The sequence below is a fragment of the Sarcophilus harrisii genome, chromosome 3 (assembly GCF_902635505.1).
Source record: "Sarcophilus harrisii chromosome 3, mSarHar1.11, whole genome shotgun sequence".
NCBI lineage: Eukaryota > Metazoa > Chordata > Mammalia > Dasyuromorphia > Dasyuridae > Sarcophilus > Sarcophilus harrisii.
The window spans coordinates 228,988,287-229,009,544 of NC_045428.1; the positions used below are offsets into that span (position 1 = coordinate 228,988,287).

Consider the following 21,258-nt stretch of genomic DNA (forward strand, 5'->3'; position numbering starts at 1 on the left):
TAGAAATCATAATCTATCCTTTTGTACTATCATAGTCTCTAGGAGAGGGGAAGCGGATTAGTTAGATTCATAGTTTAGCTCTGTTCTTATAGAGCACAGTCCCAGTTCCAAGAGCAAAATTTGTCTCAGGCTTGAGTCCTCGGCACCCTGTCTTCTTAGGGCTTCCATGCCAAACTGTCTGTCTGTACCATCCTGCCTGCAATCTTAGTTCCAAGAGCTTACTAGCTCAAATTCCGAGGTCTTGTGGAGATCACGGACAGTACATATTGAATAAGAATTATTTGAGACTTTTCTGAGGTAGCCTCAACATAATATACTTCTAGCTTTCATAAGGGCAGGGGTTTTTAAGATCATACCTTTATGATTCTCTCAAGTTTAACTCAGCAAATTCAATCTAGCAAACAAGTAATAAGAGACTACTGTGTGAAAAGAATCGTGCTGTACAGTGGGATAAAAGGTTTAGATAAGTCACAGTCTTGACTCCTAGGGAATATACAGTTCCATATCAGGGGTTTTATTGCTTATTGTTATTGTCACTAATTGACAGTGCTCTGAATGGACAAGGCTTAAATTATTTTTTACAATATTTATTTTATTGGACATTGCAATTGTACAGTTTCCTCAGCCAACTGAGAATTTAGCCCAAGAAAAAATTTTCCTTTAAAAAAAAAGGAACTAGACTTGAGGGCATTTTCTATTCTGACCAGATTATGTCCCTAGGCAGGCTGAACCCATAATGTGGTCGTGGTTGCAGGACTGAATGCTAATTTTAGCATAAATGAGAGGACTGGGATTCTGCTGTTGTATAACTCGGGGAATCCTGATTTCATGGCATTTAGGAGAGTTCTACACCATCTGTGACCTCAAGGAAATGATTGGTGATAACTGATAATTCTAGAAGATAGGCCTCCATTCTGTTTCATATAAATAATAGATAGGAACCATGAAGAGAAATCAGTTCTTTTAGTACACCAAGTTTGATACCCACATTAATTTTCTTTCAATGTGTATTTATGAAGCATGAACCTAGAACTCTGTTTAATATTGTGGAGGAATAAATAAGAAATAAATGATAACATCATAGGCCTTAAGTAGTTTATAATCCTGAAGTTGTGAAAGAGAGGAAAACATGTGGAACTGATGTGGTTGGTGTATCTTCTAGGGAGGATATAGCAATAACCCTAAAATAAGACCAGGTAGCCTTAGGGTTATTGCCATAATCTCCCTAGGAGCTACACCATATCAGAACTATTTACTTTTTAAAGTAAAATTTAAATTAAAAAAATTAAATTTAAAATTCATTTTTAAATAAAATTTAATTCTTTCAGATAAATAAAGTTTAAATAAAAAATAAAGTAAATCAAATGGAATTTCTCTTACTTTTGACATTTAGAAGTTGCAGAAAATATATTGATCTGCCTTTCTATAGGAAGTTCCTCACAAGAGCATAGTCCACTATAAACATATACATATAGATGGGCGGTTAGGTGGCACAGGGGATAGAGTACTGGCCCTGGAGTCTGGAAAATCAAGCCTCAGATCTAGACTCAGACACTTGATGCTTACTTACTAGCTGTGTGGCCCTAGGTAAGTTACTTAACCCCAATTGCCCCCCAAAAATAAATAAAAAACCAAAAACCATATAATTACCTCCCCCCAAAACAACTCTAAACATTTACATATGGAACAGGCTGAAAGAGGAAAAAGAGAGAGAAAGAGAAAGAGAGAGAGAGACAGAGAGAGACAGACAGACAGAGAGAGAAAGAGAGACAGAGACAGAGATAGAGACAGAGACAGAGACAAAGAGAGATCTTTGAGAACCTCTTTTCATTGTTTCAATTTGTTTTTTGAATACTCAGTGCCTAGCATTGTGCCTGACTTATATATTCCTTAATTGATTTTATTAGAGAGAAATCATTATGGACCTAGATAGTTAGAGAAAACTGGAGAAGGCAAGACTTGAATTGAACTTTGAAGAAGAAAGTCTAGGATTTGGATAGGGTGTGGGAGAGGAAACGAGGAGATTATTTCAGGTGCGGCACAACCAGAGCAAAGGTTGGGTTTGATCTTGTGATGAAATTGCTGATTGGCCCTGACCTCAGGTAATACAGGCTTCAGGGGAGAAATATTTCATTCTAGTACAGTTCTTTTAGAAAAAATTTAGATACCTTTGATATAAAAATATTTTTCAAAATCACCATTAAACTATCTAGAAATACTGGCTTACCTTTAAGTTTCTTTCATAGTTATAGCAAGTTTAAAAAAAACAAACAAACAAACAAAACTTCCTGGTCAAGTTGGAATTAGGCTGCCACAGTTTCCTAAAGGTTGTTGTGGGCTCTAAGTCACCTTAGAGTTTATAGTGAGCTTACTTTGGTCCAGAAACCAAAACTTTCAGCATCTAAGAAGCACGAATGGGCTATTTATGACCCTATGGTGTGTTGTTTGAGCTTATAACATGGTAATAACCTCTGGCTTAAAAGTACTGGTCCAGCCACATGTTTGCATTGCAGTTTTGTGTTGATGGAGTAGGAATACAGAATCACAGGATTTGGCATTTTAAGAGAGAGCAATCATGGTCATACCAAGCTTCAGATGCTAGAAACATGTTAAAAAAAAAAAAAACAGCCTACAACTTAAGGGAACATGTAGAAATTATTATGTTTCATTACTTGGCATCTCAGAATGTTGAGAATGGGATTACTTGATACTCCACTTCTTGAGATTTCATAGACAATTTAGCCTTTGTACATACCGGAGGTATAGCTTGTTCAGACTCATAAGGGGAGGGCCTGACTTCTTTCTATCAATTTTCTAGACCTCAGGTACTTTATTTTGTTGTTGAACCTTTTATTTTTTTTAGGTCCTGGAGTATGTAAGTTCACAGGATCTTAGTATTCATGTTAAACAACATGTACTTTTCCCCTTAAGTACAGAACAATAGCAGATAACATAAAAGCTTTCCCAGAGAATTTTTTTCCCTTTGAAGTAACTAAAAGGAAGAAGATGAGGAAAAAACATCCACATCAAATATTGCAAAAAAAAAAAAAAAAAAAAACCAAAAAACCAATCCACCAACATTTTATACCACATGATGTTTGAGCAGAAGGAGAAACTAGCATGAGGGGGAATATGTTAAAAAATGTTTCAAAGAAGGAGTTCCAAGGTTAGTGTTCTTAGGCTATTTTTACTATCTAAAATGCTATAAATCTCACTATTTCATTATACCCAGATGGACCAAATTGTTTTTCTCTCAGTGTGTTTATTCCTAATAATTTTATTCTAATTAATTGTGAGAGATAAGCTTCTATAATACAACTAATGTTTAACATTATTAGCAGATACTTTGTTCTTTAGACATGTTCTAGCTAGTTCTGTTTACACCTTTGAAATACCTGGCATGTATAATGGCAAATTGGATTGACATAGTCATTTCTCAGCATTTCTTCATGAAAGAGAGATAAATATCATATCTTGAACCAAAGTATAGGACTTTTTTGTGGTATAAATGTCTATAACACCAGAGGAGAAGGAAAAAATAGCTTCAGGGATAGATGAAAACATAGTTTCATTATTTCATCATCATATTCAGATGCAATTCTCTCTTCATAATTTTTAAAATTTCCCACTTCCACAAAGTTCTGAAAAGACAAGAAAATGTGGCAAATGGGGATCTAACTAAACTTTTCTATAGCCTTCCGAAGGATAAGTATGTATGGAAGAATTTAATTGACTTTGGAATAATCCAAACCTTGCAATGTACAAATGAGTATAAGGGATAGGAAGCCGGAAGAATGAGGGGATTATTAAAACTCAATTGTTATTTCATTGGCATTGATTCTTACCATAAACAGCAGGTTAGAAGTTTGCGTTTAATAGCAATAATAATCACCTCTCCTATTCAGAAGATAGTTGTCTGGCAGTCTTAATATATTCTGCTGAATACAACCAAGAGCCAGGAAGGAAGCAAAAATGATCCCTGAATAATCAAAATAAATGCCATAAAATGCACATTTTTTTTCATTCAGTATTTCAATCCATCAGTTCCTGACTTGAAAGATTCTAACAATCACTTGTTCTAACTTGAAAGAGTTCTAACAATGTAATTATGGATTAGAAATGGAGAAAGGGGTTAAGGGGATGCTGAAAATAGGCAGGCTAGTCTACACAACAATGACAATAAGGGAAGTGACAGAAAAATTATACAAGAATTGAAAAACAAAAGTTTTCTAGGACTATTTAGTATAAAGAGAAATAACACAAATAGGCCCTGAAGGTATCTCAGTATTACAATATAGTACAATAATTGATACTCGTAATTATGACCCTGCGAATAGATTAAAGTATATACTCTATATTTTTATGAAGGATAAGAAACATATAATACTTTATATATAGAAATATTTTTATGCAAAATATTTAAAATTAAATTTTATCTTTTGTTTCTAGATACACTTTTTTGCTATAAAATTTAACACCAAAAAGGTTGGTAAACTGGGAATCTATACTGATAAAAATAATTTTTTAAAAAAAATCACTCTTCTTCCAAAGAGGTAATGAGCCTGTTTAAAATTAGATTGCTGTTTGTCCTTCATTTTCAAAAAGGTCCAAAACAATAGTGATGTTCTGATTTGTGTACAAATTGGATTTAAATGAAGTAGAGTTGCACAAAATCATCGGTCTTATGCTCTCTTTCTGAGTTACCAAAGTCCAATGGCAGGGCAGAAATCAAGATGGGGATGCAGTGGATGATCTTGATGTCTTTGATATCCTAGAACTAGAACTATCCTAAGCACTCCATAGCACTTGCTTCAGCCACCTTCATTGTTAGTTTAACCTGGGTTAGCCCTGATTTAGTGTGGCTGCTATACATGATACAGCTTCTTTTATTTATTTTTATTTTTAAATTTACAACAAATAAAAAAATAGAAAAACAAACTAAGTAGAAAAAGAAGAAAACAAAAAAAATATATTTACAACTGTCCATCTTTTCTTTAGTTCCTTGAGCTTTTCTTTTGTTCTTTGCTGTTTACTTTTGATCCTTATTCTTTTTCCCCTTTTGGGGAAATTTTATATCCTTCTAGGCATATACATATATGTGTGTGTGTATGTGTGTGTGTATTATTCCTTCTTTAATCCATTCACCATATGAGTAGAATTTCAGAACTACCAAGCCTCCTTCCTCATCTAATTCCTCTGTTTTGATTTTTGCTCTCATACTTCATTTGTATAGCATAATTTCTGGGTTTTTTGCTTTTTCCTACATGGTTTTGCTTTTTTAGAATCCAATCATACTTAGCTTTTCTCCAGTCTTTCTTTTGGACTACTCAATTACTAATGACAACCTTAGACATATGGTTTACATTTCCATATATAAAACATAAACAATTTATCCTTATTGAGTGCCTTGAAATTGATCTTTGATGTTGGCTCTTATATGTCAGATTTTCTGTTGAGTTCAGATTTGTTTGCAACAAAATACTAAAAATCTGGAAGTTCACTGAATGTCCATTTTTTTCATTCAATTTTATACTTAATTTTATTGGACATAATATTTTTGGCCACAACCCTAATTCTTTCAGTTGTTAATATTCAGTAATTAATATGTTAATATTCAGTTGTCTTTTATTGGAGTGCTAATAGCTCTTGTGTAACTTTAATTGTAGTTTTAGCATATTTTTAATATTTTTTCAATTTCAAATATTTCAAAATATTTTCATATTTCAGCATATTTTATTTTGTCATCATTACTTGTAAAATTTTCTCTTTGATTTGAAGGTTTCTAAATTTAGCAGAGATGTTTCTGTATTTTTTCCTTATGATTTTTTTCAGATAGTGATCAGTGAATTCTTTTTTATTTCTACTTTCCTGCTCTTGTGCTCTCACTTCAGGACAACTTTCTTTGATTATTTCTTGTATTATTGTTCTAAGGTTCTTTTTTTTTTATCATAGATTTCAGGTAGTCTAATTATTCTTATGTTTTCTCTTCTTGATCTATTCTCCAGATACGTTATTTTTCTTATGAGATGCCTCACATTCTCTTCTATTTTTCCATTTTTTATGTTTTATTTATGTATTATTTATATATGTATTATATGTATATATATGTATTATATATGTATTATTTATATATATTTATATATATATTATTTATATATGTATTATTTTGTTATTTCTTGGTCTCCTAACTTCTCTGGCTTCCCCTTGCCCAATTCTAATTTTTAAAGAATAAGTTTCTTCTGTAAGATGCTGGCTCTCTTGGACTTTCTTTTAGTAGTCTTTTTGAAGGTTTTTTGGATTGCCGTTTGTTTTTTAGTTTTGTTTCAATCTCTCTCATTTGATTTCTTTCTTTCTTTTGTTGAGGCGATTGGGGTTAAGTGACTTGCTAGGGGTCACACAGCTAGGAAGTGTTAAGTGTCTGAGACCAAATTTGAACTCAGGTCCTCCTGACTTCAGAGATGGTGCTCTAGCCATGGTATTACCTAGATGTCCCTCTCATTTGATTTCTAAAGTATTTTTTGAGTTCTTGTATAAATTCTTTTGGGGGCAGGTAACCATTTAACATCATTGTTTGGAGTAGAAGAGGCTTTTTTTATTTCAGTATCCTCCTCTGAAGATGAATCCTGAGTGTCCCCATTCCCATAGTAACAATATAGTTGGATTCTTTCTTGTTTGCCTGCTCTTTTTTTAAAAATAAGTTTGTCAAATGTAATCACCTCTAATTCTGGGATGTGGGGAATGGTGCCTCTGGCTTCACTTCAGTTCTCTTCTCTAGCCTGGAACCCCAAACCAAGAATTCCACCCTCCAGCAGCCAGCAACATCCCTGCTCCACTCTTCTGCACTCACTGGTTCCTTCTCAGCACAGCTGAGCCTGGTTTCTAATCAGTCGAGGTTACCTCAATCTTCCAGGACTCAAACTCCTTACTCCCCACTCTGTCTGGGAGGTGAAAATAGTTGTGATTGGGGCTTAGACTAATAAATCCAGTTAGCTCTGAGGCTCCCTGCTTGCTTTTTCCGAGGAGCAAGACTGGAGATGTTTACACTATTCACCAGCCAAGCCTCCATTCTGGGGTCTTTCTGGAGTCTTTCCTTCTTTTTCTTTGCTTCTCCAGTTGTCCCAGGAGGATCATGGTTCTGCCCAAAGTCTTATTTGTTTCTCATTGGTCTGGGTTCACCCTGGGAGCAATTTTGTTTTGTTTGTGGGGGAAAATCTGGAGAGCTTGGAATTTTCTGACCTATTCCACCATCTTCCCAGAATTTTCTCTCCCCCAAGTTACAGCTTCTTGGAATCACAAGTGACAGTTAGGTGAATCAGATAGGCACCAAAGGTAGATGAGCAGCCCTGAAAAGAGCTGGATAACCCCTTCACCAGTAATACTACTCTCCCTGAATACCCTATACATCTCTAAAATTAGCTTGGTCATAAAATTAAATTATGAATTTAGGATAGAAGGTATGTTAGAGTTCAACTAATCCCTTTATCTTACAGATGAGGGCCCGATGAAGTCAAAGAGGTTACATTTTAGATCCAGAATTTGAACCCTGGTCCTCTAATCCCCAATTCATGGATCTTTCTATGTCATTCTGTACCTCACAGAATTATTTTTGCTAAAGCCATGGAACTTTTATGTCCTGTGCCATTTAATATTAAAGGCATTTAAAGTGGTATAGTAGACAGAGTGATAGATGTAGCCTCAGACACATATTAGTTATCACTTAATCTCCCTCTATTCCAGTTTCTTCAACTGTAACATAGGTATAATAATAGTACTTACCTCCTAGGATTGTTATCAGGATGAAATGAGATGATGTTTGTCAAATGTTTTATAAGCCTTGAAGTAGCATAAGTTTTTTCCATCTGTGTTCTCAGGATGTTATAAAATTCACTATTAAATCTCAGTAACTGAAGACTTTTCAGCTTGGCAGGACCAATGACCATAATAGCAATAAAAACATTTATTAAGAACTTATTACATACTAGAAATATAAAGAAAGAAATAACCCAGATGCTCTCAGAAGCTTACATTCTAATGAATCAATCTTTCATGAAGCATTTATTAAACACCTGTTATATACCAGGTGCTGCCTCATCCAGGTCTTGTATTCTATTGACATGGGTTTAGAGTACCCATGATCACTACTATATAATGACAATAATAGTAATAATAATAACTATTATAGCTTGCATTTATGTAGTTCTACAACTTTTAAAGATATTTTACATGCAATATCATATTTGATCTTAATAACAACTTTGGGTGATAGGGTAAGTTTATCTTTTCTTTTACTCAGATGTACTGACTGGTTTGCTGAAATTTTACCTTTGTAGGTATTTTCAAAATTTCATCAGTAAAACAAATATAGAATGAATATAAATTCACATATTTTCATTTGGGTTATGTTATTGCAGTTTTGCTAAAATGCAGTATCATGTTCATTTAGAGCCCAGATAGTTTTGGAAATTTTTTTGTTTTTCTTTAAAGAAGCTATTGTGTCTTATAAGAGCCATACAGAGATTAGACTAAGGATTTAAAACCTTTCATTCCAAGGTCATAGAAATGGAAATGAAAACAATAAATATTTTGATAGAAATGATAATTCTGAACTTTGAGCTTCACAGAATTGCTTTTGCCTAGTGCCAAGCCCAGAATGTTGTTCATTTATGGACCTTTAGGCCCATGTTATCTCATGGGAAAGGCATTTGACTTTTACTGATAGATTGTAAAAGGGATGTTGACATCAGTGCTGAAGAGATCATCTGGTCTCTGCAGAGACAGCATGGGTTCGGCAGAGGGCAGGCTTCAGGATGTAGGCTAATGAATGAGTAATGACTAAGGAAAGATTAGCTGCCTGACTTGGCCTCTAGACAGCCAGAAGTTAGGGAGAGGTTAAACAGCAGGAGAGAGAATCTGGGTGAGTTTCACAGGAGCCTAAGGGAAAAGAACAGATTGATATAGGAACAATTTGTTATGGTTGTTTATTCATATGAAAATGAGAAGCCTATGTATCACATAGACAACAGTATTTATAAGCAGCTGAAATATAGAATGAGCAGATAGAACCGGCAATCAAGGCTTGTTAATGTCATTCAGTTTAATAGGGAAGTGAAAGACGTTTGAAGAAAAAAACTGGAAGTGAGTTTTCCTTTCGGTAAAGTTGGGGGAGGGGAGTGTAGAAAAAAAAGAAAAGAAAGGGAATCTTTAGATTTATTTGTTTTTCTTTTAAACCTATCACCTGGCTTTTAGTTATCATCTGAAATGTTTCTTTGTGGCATGTTAAGATCAATAAGAAGATACGGGATTTTAGCACCTTTAATCCCCTGCTACAGGAACCAAGGTAACTTGTTTGTTTTCATTTGTTTGGGAAAGGGAGGGAATATATATATATATATATATATATATATAAAATTATAATATATTAGTTTGTTTTGTGTGTCTTCAAATATTTCCATTGCTATCCAGCTGTAACCAGATATTTATTTATTTGAAATTTATCTTAGTTCAAAGGAAATTACTGAGGGTTTTTTCCTCCCTATTCAGCATATTGAATATATTTCAGCACTCAAAATTTCTGGGAACTTTGTTTATATGTGTGTGGTGATTTCTTCAGGAGTTAATACCTTCCAAATCCTTGTCATTAAATTTAGGAGAAAAATATCTCGAAGGGCATTTCCTGGTGGGATTGTATAATTGTGTTTATTCATAACAGATTTAAATGTTTGTGATTTGTCATTTCTTTCTTCCTTTAAAAAAAATCTATGGTCAGAATCTTAGTTTGGAGAAAATAAATTGCATCTTAACTACTTTAGGTAGCATAAATTAAACATAATGAATTAAATATGAATTAATTGGATGCAGTTTGTATGTTGAGGTGGTGCTAAGTACAAGACAAAATATACACAGTTATATATTACTCATTTCCCCCCTAAAACTTTGGGATTACAATCCAGGGGAAATCCTTTTCCATCCAAGTAAAAACTCAGTGCTATAATTATGGACTAAAATCAGCATCTGATTCCCATCGTGTCTTTCCTGTGACTCTATCCACATCCATAATATGCTACAGTGTTTTCATCCTAGTAGACATATAATAAATGTCTTGAATATTGAATGTATAAACCTCCTTACAACTTTTCTACCTATTTTCTTTCACCATAATTTCTGTCATTCTTTCTTTAGCCTTCTCAAGAACTTCCTGCCATTCAATTGGCAAATGCCTGAGCAAATCATCATTTATTCATTCATTAAAAACATATTTATTGAGTACCAGAATATGCAAAGCACTAAAATAGGTGCCGTATGGAATTTAAAGATTAATAAGATATAGTCCCTAACTCGCTGAATTTATAGACAAAACAGAATAACCACAAATATATCTTATTATTATATTTGATTATTTTTTTCTAGAGAGTTTTCACATATATTGTTTTATTCAGTTTTCACAGGAACACAAATAGGAAGAGAAAGCAAATGTTCCATTTGATATCTGATGAAAATGAAGCACAATTAGAGAAATTAAATGATTTGCCTAAAAGTAAGTTGGCAGCTGAGCTAGGAATGGCTCCCAGATCAAGATTCTGTCTACCACAAGGAGGCAGATTAGAGTTCTTTCTGACACTTGCAATTTTCTGCCAAACAAAATACTCCAGAAGTCTAGTAGAACTAATTTGTCCTTTCGGGTTATCAGATATCCAGTTATCTGGTAAGTAGGCTATCTCATGACACAAGGTAGCTTACTTGTGTTTATAAACCTTGGATATATCATTCCATGTCTAAAGGTTTCAATGAGCATAAAAATGAAGGAGTTCTTAAGAGACCATAGGAAACTAGAATCCCACTTCACAGTTGAAAGGGACCTCAGAAACTGTCCAACTTGCCTTTGAACAACAGTCCCCTCGAAATCCTACCTCACAAATGATTATTGAACTTTAAAAACTTTTGGTAAAGAAGAACTAGTGCTTTCCAGGGCAACATGTGCATTTAAGATTCATTCTGAGCATCAGTAAAAAGATATCTTTACCCAGTACACTGATTTTTAAACTATTGTCCCAATTGCTCTTCTTGGACTTTACTTTAATATTAACAGTCCCTAAAGAGGAGGAAAGGGAAGAAAGCAACCTTTTGGTAATTATCCTTTTATGGTGGAAGTCTTGCTACTCCAGGCACTGAAAAAGATGGAGGAGAAACTCATTATGGCCAAAACAAAACTCGTTATCTTCCTCTCCAATTTTATCTCTCCCCTAAATTTACCTGTTTCTACTGAGAGTACAACCATCCTTACACCCACTGAGGCTTACAGTTTCAGAAGCATCCTTGACTTTCACCTCTCCTTCTCCCTCAATTTCTAATCAGTTCCCAGTTCTTATACATTTTAACTCAGCATATCTCCCATCCATCCTCTTCTCCTTACTCACATAGACATCATATTCTTCTAATTGGTCTTCTCTGCTTCCAGATACTCTCTTTTCTAATCTTCCCCACACACAGCTGAATCAATATTCTTAAAAAACCAGGAGCTGAACATAGCACTGTACTACTTAAAAATCTTCAGTGGCTCCTGGAATAAAACCAAAGTCTTCAGCCTAGCATTTAAGACCTTTTTTAATCTTGACTCTATCCTAACTTTTAGAATTCCATATTACTCTACTTCATGCACTCTGTGTTCCAGCCAAACAGGCTCTGCCCAGGCTATTTTCAGTATCTAGAATATATTAACTTCTTATCCCCACATGTATTTCTCTTACTTCCAATGATTAAAGCTCTCTCCTTACTTATACTAACTTTTCTTCTCTATACCTGTTATCTCTCTCATGCACCTACTCTCTAGAATGTAAGCCATGTAAAGGCAGGGGATGTTGTATTTCCCCAGTGTGTCTACCATACCTTAATATGCATTTTTTCAGATTTAATTAATGGGTAAACACCATTCAGGGAATTGAAACAGTGGCTCTTATTGGTCACTAGGCTACTGAAGAGTAATTAGTAAGTTGTTGTGTGTTTTGTTTTTTTTCCGGAAAGGATTTGTAAAAACAAGAATTGCGTCCATTTACTAAACAATCCTTTTTAAGACGATCTGGATTTAAATTTTGGCACTAGTATTTATTATCTATGTGACCGTGGACAAAAAGTTTCTGGCTTCAGTTTTTTGGAGGTTTTTGTTTTATTTTGTTTTGTTTTTTAATCTGCAAAACCAATGGGTTGGATTGGTTGATATTTTAGGTCTTTTCTTGATCCCTGTGATCTTTGATCTTAATAGATGTGTGTTTGCTGCCTTCTTTTAAAAGTGAAAGTAATGTCTCTTTAAAGATTGTTTGTCCCTCTGCATGGTGAGCAGTAAGCAGCTTGGATTTTTTGTTTTGTTTTGTTGTTGTTGTTTTCCAGGCAGAGGATATTCCTGTACAGACTTGTAAACATCCTTATGCAATGGGAGGGAGAATGCACTTAATATTGTGTTGCTGAGACAGAATAGAAATGATTGATCATTCTGTCATTCCAGCAGGCTCCTGTACAGGGATTATAATGATGCTTACCTCAGATTGGCAATATCTGTTCTTTTGTCACAGCTGCCAGGTTATTTCTCCTCTGGCCAAGCTTAGGAAGGCAAAGGCCTGGGTATGTTATATTGGGGAGGGGGAAAAGAAGACAGAAGTAGGAGGTGTTGAGGAAAAGGGATGTGTGGAGAAATGAAAGGGAGTGGTGAAGGGAGACTCATCATTTCTCCACACCCAGAAGGGCCTAACTAGCACCCTCCTGAGCCTGAAGGGAAGGATCAGGCTGAACATGCCATTTTCTTGGCATTGGGAAGTAGGTGGGATGGGAAAAATTATGCTCCAATATACCATACTCTTTTAGTTCTATAATATTCAAGTGCTGGGGGGTTTTCATCCTGTAAGGCTGGCTAATAATTGTGGCATCTGCACTGACTAAACTTATGAGATATAAGCCAGCTGAACTTTGTGGACAAAGAGGGGTTTTCTCCTTGTTTGAGAGGAAGATTGAGATTTCTTAATTTGAGGCCATAGATTGATGGGCAGGTGATACTTATATGGAAGGACTATGAGTATTTTGATTTATCTTCAGTAATAGCTATGCCCTTCTGGGCACAGAGAGAAAATGAACCTCTACCTTTTATCTTAAGTCTTTTTTTTTTCCTTTGGAGAGAGAAAGATTGGAACATATTACTGGAAACAATTCTGATGCTATTTCTATGTGATATAGTGCTGGGATATATGAAAAAATTTTAAGTATTGAAGATGGTCATTATGAGAAATTGAAGGAGGAACGAATTTCCTTAGTGAAGGGAGGGGACAGAATGAGCATTTTTTAATCATCTACTTTGTGCTAGGAACTCAGTTAAGTGTTTTACAAATAGTATCCTATTTTATCCTCACAGCCATCCTGGGAGGTAGGTGCTATTCTTATTCCCATTTTGCAGTTGAAGAAAATGTAAAAGATCGAGGCTAAGTGACTTTGCCAAAAAAGTGTCTAAGGCCATATTTAAATTTAGGTCTTCTTTTCTCCAGACCCAGCAATCCTCTTCAGAGAGAAATAAGGGCTGATCTAAGTTATAGAAAATTATCCAGAATTACTAAGTTTGCTACAGCGCTTGAAAATATAATACCACTATCAGTTCCTGGAATAGCAGAAGCCAAATCCAAGGTACAGTTGGGTGATATGGTCATGACATCTATATTCCAGATAGCATGGTAATGAGATGCTTTATTGATCTACTGATCTTGCTCCTCCATGTCTTTACATAAAGGAAAGTAGGAAGCTTCCTATTCTAACCTCTGAATCTTGGAATCCCTAGCTTTCTTCAGGACTTAAGTTAAATACAACATCTTTCAAGGAATTTTTCCTGATGTCCCTAAAACTCACAAAAGCTTACATTGTATTTATTTTAAATCTACCTATTATTTGTATCCATGTTTTATCCTTCCAGTAGAATGCAAGTTCCTTCAGTTCAGGACTATTTCTTTTTTGAGGGGTGAGGAGAGGGTATCACTAGTATCCAGTACAGTGCCCAGCACATTTTTAGGCATTAAATAAATACTTGTTTGTTTAGGCAAAAGATAAAACTAATTTGGAGCCAATTGATAGAGAAGGAAGGTTTAAATCAGATATTTCAGCAAGCATTTATTAAGTACCAACTTTAACAAGGCATTATGCTAGGTGTTAGAAATATACAAAGACAAAAACAAAACATTTTGTGCCTTTATCCCATCTTTCATTCCATTGTGCTAGTCACAGTTCAAGTTTGTAAAAGTACTAGTACCAAGAGGTCCAGGTGCCCTACAAAAATTCTGGATGCTTACTGAATCTATTTAAATTGGAAGCTTCAGAAAGAGTATAGGTCCAATCATTGCAACAACAAATAGGTTGAGCTCATTCTAGAGAGCAATTTGGAACTATGTCCAAAGGGCTATCAAACTGTGCGTACCCTTTGATACAGCAGTGTCACTACTGGGTCAGTATCCCAAAGAGATCATAAAAGAGGGAAAAGTTTCTAATGTGTAAAAGTGTTTGTAATAGTCCTTTTTGTAGTGACAAGAACTGGAAACTGAGTGGATGCCCATCAGTTACAGAATGATTGAATAAGTTATGCTCTATGAATATTATGAAATATTGTTGTTTTGTAAGAAATGATGAGCTGATTTCAGAAAAGCCTAGAAAGGCTTATATAAACTGATGCTGAGTGAAGTGAACACAACCAAGAAAACATTGTATACAATAACGGCAAGATTATGTGATGATCAACTATGATGATCGTGGCTCTACTTGACAGTGCAATAATTCAAGGCAATTCCAATAAACTTGGGATGAAAAATGCCATCTGCATCCAAAGAGAGAGCAATAAAGACTGAATATAGATTGAAGTATAGTATTTTCACCTTTTCAGTTTGTTTTTTCTTTCTCACGGTTTTTTACTTTTTGATTTGTTTTTTTTGCACAATATGGCAAACATGGAAATATGTTTAAAATTACTTCATATATTTAACCTATATCAGATTGCTTGCTGTTTTGGGCAGGGAGAGGGTAAGGGAAATCTTAGAAATCTTAGAAAAATAAATGTTGAAAATTATCTTTACATTTATAGATTGAGCTAATCTTGGGTTCTATATCTGAATTTGTACAAAGATTCATAAGGAAATTCAAACCTAGAAACTTCTCAAAATGTTCCTGGAGCAAAACTGGGTTCACTCCCAGGCTATTACTGCCAGTCAAAAACATCAGCAATAGGACAGAGTTTTATCCATGTCCTTAGCTTACATCTGACTCATTTTTACATAGATTTGCCAGAGACACATTGTTAGTAGTAAAAACTTGAACATCAGGTAGTTATACACCCCAGTACACTAAGATTTTACATATACATTGTCTGCCTGAGAGCAGTCTGACATACCTGCCACTGAGATTTGTCATCATGGATTGAAGACCCAGAGGGAGAATACTCTGTTGCAATCAGGCCTCTTAGCCTAAATTGAGCTTTGGCATTCTTATTCATATTCCCCCATCAGCCACATACAGCAGTCTATATAAGTACTGCCTTAAATTGGGGCAACCTGGCCTGAGTGACCATTAGTAAATGCATACACACACACACACACACACACACACACACACACAGAGAGAGAGAGAGAGAGAGAGAGAGAGAGAGAGAGAGAGTGAGTTTTCTTGCTGGTAAGTAAAGAGAGAAAACTATTAAAAAGTCCTTGACAGCCCCATAAGATATTATGTAAGTGGCAGTGGGTTAAGAGATACAGGAGATGGCATTCTGTCTACAAATGACTACTACAAGCATTCTAATATTTCTACTACCAGCCACCTGGGATATGCCCTCACATTGATTCACTAAAACTATCTCCTATGGCTAAGTTTCACAGGTATTGAGCATGAGTAGAGGCAGATATTATATGGTTTCCTAGGTTTTTGTTTTTTAGAAATCACTTTTTTTTTTTCATATTCACTAAGGATTCTTCTCCTTTTTTTCTCTTCAAAAATCACATTCATCTTGATTCCATGGGTGATGCCTTTGTTCTCAAGTCCATTTAAGAATTATAGTTACTAGTACAAGATACTCCATTTCCTGAATCTACATTTTTACTATCTATATCCCATATCTGGAGTATGTTCTATCTTTGTCACCTTATTTTGGTGTTCTTGGATTCCTTCAAGGCTTAACTTAAATCCCACCTTCTGCAAAAAGCCTTTCCTGGTATCCTCCACTATTGATGCTTTCTCTTAGATATTACCTGCTATTTATCCTGTATTATATAATTGTTTGTATGTTGTCTCCTGCAATAGATTATAAGCTCCTTGAAAGCAGAGATAGTGTTTTTGCCTATTCTTTTATCTAGGTACCACTTAGTATAGTGCCTGGCACATAGTATATACTTAATAAATGCTTGTTGACTGAATGATGAAGACATTTAATTTACTACTGTTGTACTAGTCTGCCTTTACTGTTCCCACTCCTTCCACATTTAACTTGGGACAGTAAATGTAAGTTGAGAGACATAATAGTTTATGTCTAGTTTCCCTTTCTATTTGAAAGGAGAGTGGCTGGAAAGATAGGTTGTAGTATTCTCCTGAAAAATTCAAGGAACCTAAAGGGGTTTTCCAGAATTTTAGAAAGACATTTATTTTCCTTTCTCACTCATGTTGGTACTTGTTAAAACCAAACACAAAGAGGAAACTGTAACCTAATTGTGGATTTTTTAAAGGTCCTTAACAGGTAAAATTATTTTTTAAAGTGAAGATAGAGTCCTTGCAGAATGGTATAAGAGCTAGCTAGCATATTAAATTTGGACTTAGAAAACCTGCATTTAAATCCCTGCTTCCAATACTTACTAAGTGTGTGACGAGGAGCATGCCAGTTAACTTTGTAAAACTTTAGTTTTACTGAAAACTGGAAAACTTCAGATAAGTCAGGCACCTGAGTCTTCTTAAGAGCTTATCATGGTTTCTTTTTCCAATCACACATTTTGGCTGGAAATGTAAAGAATATATGTAGATTTTCTCAGTGTAAATATGAGTTATGAAACCAGGATGTATACACTACAAAAATGGGATTGTTAAAAATTTTAGATCCTGATTATAAAAAAAATTTTTTAAGGGTTTTGGTCTAAAACTGACTTCATTAGGAAGAGAATTTCCAGTGTAAAAATTCCCTCTTTCAATATAAGTTCAATACAATCATATTTACATTAATATTTACCTTATTTATATTACTATTTAACTTTGAAGATTATATAAAGAAAGTATTTTTTTAAACTTTGACACACTATACAAACTTGAGACATTGTTTTTGTTATTATTATTAATCAATATTTTCTCCAAAAGCAAAAGGAAGAGAAATACTTGTTTCACTATTTATTTATTTACAAATACTTAGTATGATAATAAAATAATGGGAACAGTTTTCAGAAAAGTCTCATTGCTTTGCTATGGAACACTTTGTGTATAAACCAGAGTTGAATGAATATTAGCAGGAAGAGGAAAACAGGAAGACACAGCTGATTAGATTGTGTTTAGTGAGAAAGGAATATTAATAGCTTATATTTAAAGAGTGCTTGATTAAAACTTAGAAGTTATCTAGGGAAATGAATAGCTAACTAAAGGTATGGTCTTTGAGAATAAGATTTAGTTTTATGGACCACCACACCTTAAATATAGAAATAATAGACCCTTGGCCAGGAATAAAGTTCACCTAACAAGGACCTAGCATAAAATTTCTCCTGTCTGATCAAAGATCACTGATTTAGAACTTAGTGATTGTAGAATCATTTTGGATGGGATCTGGGGGTAGAAGTAGCACAGCATATTAAGAAAATGGACTGGTTAGAGAATCCAGGAATCAGAATGCCCATGCCAGTGTAGAGCAATAACATCAAACTCAAATAGAAGTGGATCCCTGAAGGCCATTTTTGACAGATGGTAAACACAATTTATCTTTTATTGCATTTTTATTTATTTTGTTAAACATTACCTAGTTACGTTTTAATCTGGTGTGTGCTGCCCTTGAATTTGACATGTTGGGTGTAAGGAGTTAGAATAAAAAGCAAAAGTGATATTTTTAAAAGAGTATACTACAGACCACCAATACAGTTCAGGAAATGAATCACAAAACTAGTACAGCAGCCTGCATGCAATGGTAATAAAATAGCTAGATGATCTGGTAGATAGAATTCAGAATTTGAAGCCAAGGAAGTCCTCAATCCAACTTCAGATTCAGACACTAACTCAATTACCATGGGCAATTTATGTAAATTCTGTGACTCAGTTTCCTCATTTGTAAAATGAAGATAATAATGTTTTCCACCTTCTAGGTTGTTGTAAGGATAAAAATGAGATAGTGTATGTAAATCACTTGGCAAATATTCAGGTACTATAGAAGTGCTATCACTATTTATCATTATTATTGTTTTAATACATTTTATTACTCCAGTGAATTTGAAATCTCATTGATGATTGAGATTCTAATATTTATTTTTAAATTACCTACCTTTCTAATCTTTTTTGTTTGCATGGTCATAAAGTTTTCAGTCTGAGTTAGGATAGATTGATTTATTAAAATGTTTATTTGTTAAAATAAATATTTAAATATTAAAATATATTTATTTATTTATATAAAAATGAATGATGGTGATTATATATATATATATATATATATATATATATATATATATATATATATATATATATTTGGTGGGGCAATTGGCATTAAGTGACTTGTCCAGGGTCACACAGCTAGGAAGTGTTAAATGTCTGAGCTCAAATTTGAACTCAGCTCTTTCTTCCTGTTTCCAGGACTGGTTTTCTATCCACTGGGCCATCTAGCTACCCCTAATGATGATTATATTAAAGAGGCTAAATCTAACTCAAGTCTATGTTAAGGATAAATATTGAATTCATTGGGGAAAGATTAGATTTAGATTTTAGATAGGATTGATTTCAGTATTTTCCTTATCCTAATATAAACTATTTTGGAAGTGAAAGATAAATAACTTCTGAGTCCTCTAATATGAAATTTTTCTGTTATATGTTTGACCAGTAAAGCTGATCATTTTAGAATTTTTTTAATGATAATAATAATGGATTAGAGATATACAAATAAAAATGAAAATAGTTATATGTGGTCAGAAAATTCTTATAGGGTTTTTAGCTCCTAAAACAGAATAATGGTTTAGAGTTGAGAAAGTAGTAGTATTAAGTAGTTTCAATAAGTGTGTATATACATATGATTATTTTCTTTTATCTGCTTTTAAAGCCCTTAATGTAGACTATGGTTAAACACAGGGAATCCTGGGTTCATATCCACCTCTAAAACTTATCAGCTGTGTAACTAACCATCAATAGGATATGACTGTGAAAGACATAGTGTGTAGCCAATTTTATTTATGCATGAAGGTACCTGAAAGTTTTTTTATATACTTAAACCATGATTATTGTGAAAAGCTGAGAAATTGACAGAGAAACTTGTTAAGAAATGAAAAAAGATCAGAATCATGTAATTTCAGCACTGGAAGGAATCTTAGAAAATTATCTAGTCCTTTTTCAAGCTGGAATTTATAACATCTGTGATTTATGGCCCTTTAGCCTCTGCCTGGACATTTCTAGTGATGTAAAATTCACCCAGAAGATAAGGAGAAAATCATTTATAGGCTGTCTATCCTGTGCCAGGCATTGTTAATAAGTACTTTTAAAAATATTATCTCATTTGATCCTCACAACAACCTTGTGAAGTAGATGCTATTATGATTCCTATTTACAGTTGAGAAAACTGAGGCCAACAAAGAATAAGTGAATTGCCCAGAGTCACACAGCTGGCTCAGAGCTCTTTCCAATGCATGTTCAGCCATTCCATTTCTATGTGATTCTAATTGCTAAAAGTTTCTTCCTTATGATGATCTGAAATCTTTTCTCAACCTCTACCTACTAATCCTGTCCTATGGAACTATATTAAATAAATATAGATATTTTACTAAATGATACATTGTTTAGAATCATGGATTTTAGAATTGGAAAGTAACTCTAAGGCATCCAATACAACATCTACCTGAAGAATGTATCAGTTGGATCACATTCTCTACAGGTAGTCCTCTACCCTTTTGAAGACTTTCAGCTCCTGAGGCAGCTTATTCTACTTTAACTCATCAATTCTAAGTGTTACAAAGTTTTTCTTTATACTAGATCCAAGTCTGTTAAAAGACATTTATTGTATCCTCCCTTCCTAACATTTTCTCTTCTGCAGGATTAGATGTTTTCAGTTCCTTTAGATGGTCCCTTAAAGTCCTGAAGTAGGACTTTTCTGTTCCTGGTTATCAATGTCTCTCATACAATAAGGTACCCAGACCTGAACAGAGTCCTCCAGATATGATCTGATCAACACAACATATAATGAGATTATTACCTCTGATCCTAGATAGCGTACTTCTATGTGTGTATGCATGTATATGTATCTGTCTGTCTATCTATCTGTAGATATGTGTGTGGATGTATGTATATGTATATATGTGTATGTATGTATGTACATGTATGTATTAGCAAGACAATTGGAGTCAAGTGACTTGTCCAGGATCACACTGCTAATAAATGTTAAGTGTCTGAAGCTATAATTGAACTCAGGTCCTTCTTACTCTAGGGTTAGTGCTCTAGTCACTGTACCATCTAGCAGCCCCATTGTAATTCTATATAAATAGCTAAGGGAGTCAATTTGATATAAAAGATAGGGAACTTACCTCTGAGGTGGGAAAACTTCTCTTGCCTCTGATAATAGCTAAATAATCAAGGGGAAGCTTTAAATTCTTAGTGCCCTAGCCAACACTGTAAGACTCTAAGTTATAGTGAATAGCTACATTAATATTTATAAAGTGGTTTGTAAACTTTAAAGTCTTATATTAGGAAGACACATCTTTGTGAGTTCAAATCCAGTCTCAGACACTTGATAGCTATGTGACCATGGGCAAGTTTCTTAACTTAATTTGCCTCAGTTTCCTTATTTGTAAAATGAGCTGGAGAAAGAAATGGCAAACCACAATATCTTTCAAGAAAATTCCAATGGGGTCATGAAGACTAGGACACAATAAAAACAACTCAATAGCAAATATCAATGAAATTTCTGTTTCAGTCCCTTATTAAATCAGGTGTAAATTCACTTATCTGTAATGTTATCTAGATAGTATTTTTCATCTTGTCATTGAAGACAACATGAAATAAACTTCCACTTGCCATTCTGAAATCTAGATGTATTATATC

The 21,258-nt window shown here is 34.2% G+C and overlaps 1 protein-coding gene across 5 annotated transcripts in view; it reads left to right on the forward strand.

Annotated features, from left to right (window-relative positions):
• Positions 1-21,258, forward strand: part of NPAS2 (neuronal PAS domain protein 2) — a 226,204-nt gene that overhangs the window by 51,492 nt on the left and 153,454 nt on the right. For 2 of the 5 annotated variants that reach the window (XM_031959148.1, XM_031959147.1), the window contains exon 1: positions 8,014-9,337. The exons of 1 other annotated variant lie outside the window; for it this stretch is intronic. The gene's annotated coding sequence lies outside the window, so the exon portion shown is untranslated. Of the gene's footprint in view, positions 1-8,013; positions 9,338-21,258 lie in introns of those variants that run through there. 2 more of the 5 variants (XM_023500422.2, XM_023500424.2) reach the window with 2 other exon arrangements.